Raw genomic sequence first — 5,900 nt, 5'->3', positions numbered from 1 at the left:
GGTGGGGAGGGATAACATGGGGAGAAATGCCAGATATAGTATGCACCTAAAGTAAAATAAATAATTTTTTTTTTAAAAAGACAAAAATTAGCCAGGCATGGTGGTGCATGCCTGTAATCCCAGATGCTGGGAAGGCTGAGGCAGGAGAATTGCTTGAACCAAGGAGGCGGAGGTTGCTGTGAGCTGAGATTGCATGACTGAATTCCAGCCTGGGTGACAGTGTAAGACTCTGTCTCAAAAAAAAAAAAAAAAAAAAAAAGAAAAATCTGCTCCTGAATGACTTTTGGGTAAATAATAAAATTAAGGCAGAAGTCAAGAAGTTCTTTGAAACTAATGAGAACAAAGACACAGCATACCAGAATCTCTGGTACATGATTAAAGCAGTGTTAAGAGGGAAATGTATAGCACTAAATGGCCACATCAAAAAGTTAGAAAGAGGTCAATTTAACAACCTAACATCACAACTACAAAACTAGAGAACCAAGAGCAAGCCAATCCCAAAGCTAGCAGAAGATTAGAAATAACCAAAATCAGGGCTGAGCTGAAGAAGATTGAGACATGAAAAGCCATTCAAAAGATCAACAAATCCAGGAGCTGGTTCTTTGAAAAAATTAATAAAATAGGTAGACAGTGAGTTAGACTAAGGAAGGAGAGAGAAGATCCAAATAAACACAATTAGAAATGACAAAGGAGATTTTACCACTGACCCCCACAGAAATACAAATCACCACCAGAGAATATTATGGACATCTCTATGCACATAAAATAGAAAATCTAGAAGAAATTGATAAATTCCTGGACATATATACCCCCCAATACTGAGCCAGGAAGAAACTGAATTTCTGAGAAGACCAATAATGAACTCCAAAACTCAATCAGTGATCAACTGATTACTAACAACAACACAAAGCCCAGGAGAAGATGGATTTACAGTTAAATTCTACCAGATGTACCAATAAGAACTGATATAATTCCTGCTGAAACTATTCCAAAAAATTGAGGAGAAGGGACTCCTCCCTAATTCATTCTATGAGGCCAGAATCATTCCGATACCAAAACCTGGCAGAGACACAATAAAAGATAACTTCAGGCCAATATCCTTGAAGAATATTCGTTCAAAAGGCCTCAACAAAATACTGCAAACCAAATCCAGCAGCACATCAAAAAGCATATCCACCACAATTAAGTAGGTTCTATGCCTGGGATGCAAGATTGGTTCAACATTCTCAAATCGATAAATGTGATTCATCATCTAAACAGAAATATAGACAAAAACTACACGATTATCTCAATAGATGCAGAAAAGGCTGTCAATAAAATTCTACAAACTATCATGTTAAAAATTCTCAATAAACTAGGTATTGAAAAACCATACCTCAAAACAATAAGAGCCATCTATAATACAAACCCATAGCCAACATCATAATGAATGGGCAAAATCCTGAAGCATTTTCTTTGAATAATGGCCCAAAATAAGGCTGCCTTCTCTCACCATTCCTATTCAAAATAGTATTAGAAGTCCTGGCCAGGGCAATTGTCAAGAGAAATAAATAAAGGGCATTCAAATAGGAAGAGAGGAAGTCAAAATATCTCTGTTTGCAGTTGACACAATCCTTTATGTAAAAATACTGTTAGTCTCAGCCCAAAAGCTTCTTAAGCTGATAAACAACTTCAGCAAAATCTCAGGATACAAAATCAACATGCAAAAATTACTAATATTCATACACAGCAACAACAGTCGAGGTGAGAGTTAAGTTAGGAATGCAGGGCTATTCACAATTGCCACAAAAAGTAAAAATGCCTAGGAAAACAGCTAACCATGGAGGTGAAAGAACACTGTTCAAAGAAATCAGGGATGGCAAACAAAATTTAGAAAAATGGAAAAACAAATGAAGAAACATTCCATGTTTATGTATAGGAAGAATCAATACGAATAAAATGGCCACACTACTGAAGGCAATTTATAGATACCTACAGTTTATTCCTATTAAACTACCAATGACATTCTTCAGAGAACAGAAAAAATGGTTTTGAAATTCATATGGAACAAAAAACCAGCCTGGATAGTCAAGGCAATCCTAAGTAAACAGTACAAAGCTGGAGGCATCATGCTACCCAACTTTATACTACAAAGCTACAGCAACCAAAAGAGCATGGTACTGGTACAAAAACAGACACATAGACCAATGGAACAGGATAGAGACCCCAGAAATAAGGCCATACACCTACAACTATCTGATCTTTGACAAAACTGACAAAAACAAACAATGGGGAAAGAAATCCCTGTTCAAAAAATGATACTGGGATAACTGGCTAGCTATATGCAGAAGATTGAAACTGGGCCTCTTTTTTAGAGCATATACAAAAACTCATGATAAATTGAAGAATTAAATGAGTGCTCGCTTTAGCAGCACATATACTAAAATTGGAATGATACAGAGAAGATTAGCATGGCCTCTGCACAAGGATGACTCGCAAATTTGTGAAGCATTCCATATTTTTTTCAAAAAAAAAAAAGAAGAATTAAATGAGACTCCATCTAAGAAAAAAAAAATCTGGAGTCCTAACTCCCATTTTTACCTCAGACTGTGACCTCATTTCAAAATAGTCTTCACAGAGATAATCCAGTTAAAATGAAATTCATTAGTTGGGCCCTTGATATAGTTTGGATATGTGTCACCTCCAAATCTCATGTTGAAATGTCATCCCCAGTGTTGGCAATGGAGCCTAGGGGGAGATATTTGGGTCATGAGGAAGAATCTCTCATGGCTTGGTGCTGTCATTATAGTGCATGAGTTCTCACTAGGTCTGGTTATTGCAAAATGTGGTACCCTCCCCCAGCATCCTCTCTTGTTCTTGTTCTCACCATGTCAGAAGCCTGTTCTCTCATTGCCTTCCACCATGAGTAAAAGCCTGCTAAGGCCTCTCCTAACTCCAGATGCTGGTGCTATGCTTCCTGTATAGCCTGCAGAACCGTGAGCCAATTAAACCTCTTTTCTTATGTATTATGCAGTGATATGGTTTGGCTGTGTCCCTACTCAAATCTCATCTTGAATTGTACTTCCATAATTCCCACGTGTTGTGGGAGGGACCCAGTGGGAGATAATTGAATCATGGGTGTGGTTCCCTCATACTATTCTCATAGTAATGAATAAGCCTCATCAGATCTGATGGTTTTATCAGGAGTTTCTACTTTTGTGTCTTCCTCATTATCTCTTTGTCTGCTACCATCTATGTAAGATGTGACTTGCTCCTCCTTGCCTTCCACCACGATTGTGAGGCTTCCCCAGCCATGTGGAACTGTAAGTCCAGTTAAACCTCTTTCTTTTGTAAACTGCCCAGTCTTGGGTATGTCTTTATCAGAAGCATGAAAATAAACTAATGCATGCTTTCTCAGGTATTTTGTTATAGCAATGCAAGAAAGCATGCTTAATGCAGCTCTAATCTAATATGACTGGCATCCTCATGAAAAAGGACAATTTAGACCCCAGAGAGACATGCATACAGGGAAGAAGCTGTGAAGGCACACAGGGAGAAGTCCATGTGACTGGAGTGATGCCTCTACAAGCTGAGGATCACCAAAGATTGCTGCAAAACACCAGAAGCCAGGCGTCAAGGCAGATTTCTCTCTGAAAACCATCAGACAGAGCATGGCCCTGCTGGTGCCTTGATTTTGGATGTCCATCCTCCAGAACTTCGAGTCAATACATTTCTGTTGTTTTAAGCCACAGTTTTTGGAATGCAGCTCTAGGATATACCCAATATAAGTGGCCTATGATTTATATCTCTTACCTTCTCATTCTTACAGGCTAGCAATTCTGAGATACCTCCTGGTCATACTTAGTGTACATCTTTTCATTTAAAAACCAATTTGAATGTTGCAAAGGCCTATGCTGCCTGTTAAACATTGTAATCATGTTGAATCACTGTGATTTTATATTATTGTTCCATCCAGCGTCTCCCCAGGGCTTCTGATCCTCCTTCCTTTTTATACCCACTCATGAATGATTCTTCTCCTATTTGAAAATATTGTCCACGTGTCACACCACAATGTGTAAATGACAGATTAACCAGGGAGGCTTACAGACGAATCAGTTTGAGCCTTAGTCACAAGTCTGAGCAAAATCTCCCCTCAAATTCCGAATAGTTTTCAAAACACTTGGTATTTTAGAATGGCATAATCAGAGCCATAAAAGGGTGCAAAATGTGGCAGCAGGAAGTAGCAAGGATCAAGGTACCTGTGGTTTAATGACACAGTTCTGTGTAGCACTACTTCTGCTCTAAGTCCAGTCAGTCTGAGTCCAAAAGAGCTGAGCAAATTGTACCATGCAGTGCCCCAGCAGCCAAGTAATGACCTAGATTGCCTTGTTCATTAAAATATCATTTCTTTTACTTCTCCTCATTGAAGCTTAATGGAGAGGGAGCTTACTTTAAAGTTAACACATGGCAAGAAACAAGACAGACATATTCACCTTCCATGCCCCTTGCCCTCCCATTACCTCGGAAGCACAGGAAGACAAATATGAAGCACATTTTATTAAATCTATATGAACAAGTTGATGACTAGGGACATTGTGATCTTGGAAGACTGCTAAGTGCCACAGAATCATCCATACTATTATTAAACTTGAGACGATGTGAGATTTGCTCAGATTTGGCAGGGTCTCCTGTAAGGTGTTCAGCCCATCACCTTCCTGGCAGGCATCCCTGAGCTTACAGACCAGGCACTCATCTTGTATTTGCTCTTCTCTGCTTGTTCTGCTGCTCTGCAGGTCTTCCCCATCTTTCTGGTCTCAGCTTGGATGTCATTTCACCAGGGGCCTTTCTGAATTCCCTTCATTCTCCTTTCTTTTTCAATTGCTCTGTCTTTAATACCCTGTTCTTTCTCCTCATTGCACTTATTACTTCTACAATTTTTGTTTGTATATTTGCAAATATAATTCTCACAAATATACATATACACATATACAATTCATACAAATATACATATACAATACAATTGCCTTTACAATTCTCATTTGTATATTTGTTTGTTGCCCCTCTGCAGCATAATGGAAAGTTCCACAAAGGCACCTAGCTTTCCATCCACAAAAATTTGCTGAATGAATGAATGAATAAATGCTTACTAACTCTGTGACTATGCTCAATATTGGGTTGTCTCATCTGTAAAATGGGGCAAAATGGTCTTATAGGATGAAAAGAATTAAATTAGATAATGATTCTAATGGCAAGAATTTGTATCTTTTACTTAATTTTTACAGGAGCTTTTGAAGTTAAGTACTTAAATACCACCTCGATTTTACAACAGGAGAACCAAGGTTCAGAGAGGTGAATAAATTTGCCAAAGGCTGCAGAACTGGCAAATGTTAAAGCCAGCATTCAAGCCTAGGGTTCCAGATTTCACCACTCTTAAGCTGTTTTTCCAAATTGCTGACAAGCTACAGAAACAACTTGAGAAATCGCAAGGATATTCAAGTCTGGATTCTGTTTCTTCTATTCCGGCCCCTTTCTAATCTAAGTCGTGTTTTTAGTAGAAAAGCTATGGGGACAGGAGAAAATTAGAACAAATCCCAGAACCTGGAATCAGTACATTTATGAGGAAAAGAGAAAATAGCAAGATGTATTTTATGAAACAAATTTCTATAGGCTAATATTTAAAGATACCTATTGGAATTTTTCAAAACCCATATTTGAATGAGTTAGAGAAAAGAAGTAGATAAAAAGAAAAAGTATTATGCAATGTGGGGAGATGTGAAGCCTATAAATCAGTGACATAAGACCACATGAGCTAGTATTTGAGAGGTAGTGAGAAATATGTCAAAAGTGACTTCCTCCTCCTACTTATTTCTAATGATCAAAACACATTTAGCAATGAAAGTCACTCAGTGTTTCTGAATAAA

The 5,900-nt window shown here is 38.1% G+C and overlaps 1 non-coding gene across 1 annotated transcript; it reads left to right on the top strand.

Moving 5' to 3' along the window:
• Positions 1–2,395: 2,395 nt before the first annotated feature.
• On the top strand, positions 2,396–2,502 carry LOC118151781 (U6 spliceosomal RNA). The gene has a single exon (XR_004740191.3). It is a non-coding gene; the product is annotated as a U6 spliceosomal RNA (small nuclear RNA).
• Positions 2,503–5,900: the final 3,398 nt, after the last annotated feature.

Source organism: Callithrix jacchus, chromosome 2 (assembly GCF_049354715.1).
Source record: "Callithrix jacchus isolate 240 chromosome 2, calJac240_pri, whole genome shotgun sequence".
Lineage (NCBI taxonomy): Eukaryota > Metazoa > Chordata > Mammalia > Primates > Cebidae > Callithrix > Callithrix jacchus.
This window is presented reverse-complemented; position numbering and strand designations above follow the sequence as displayed.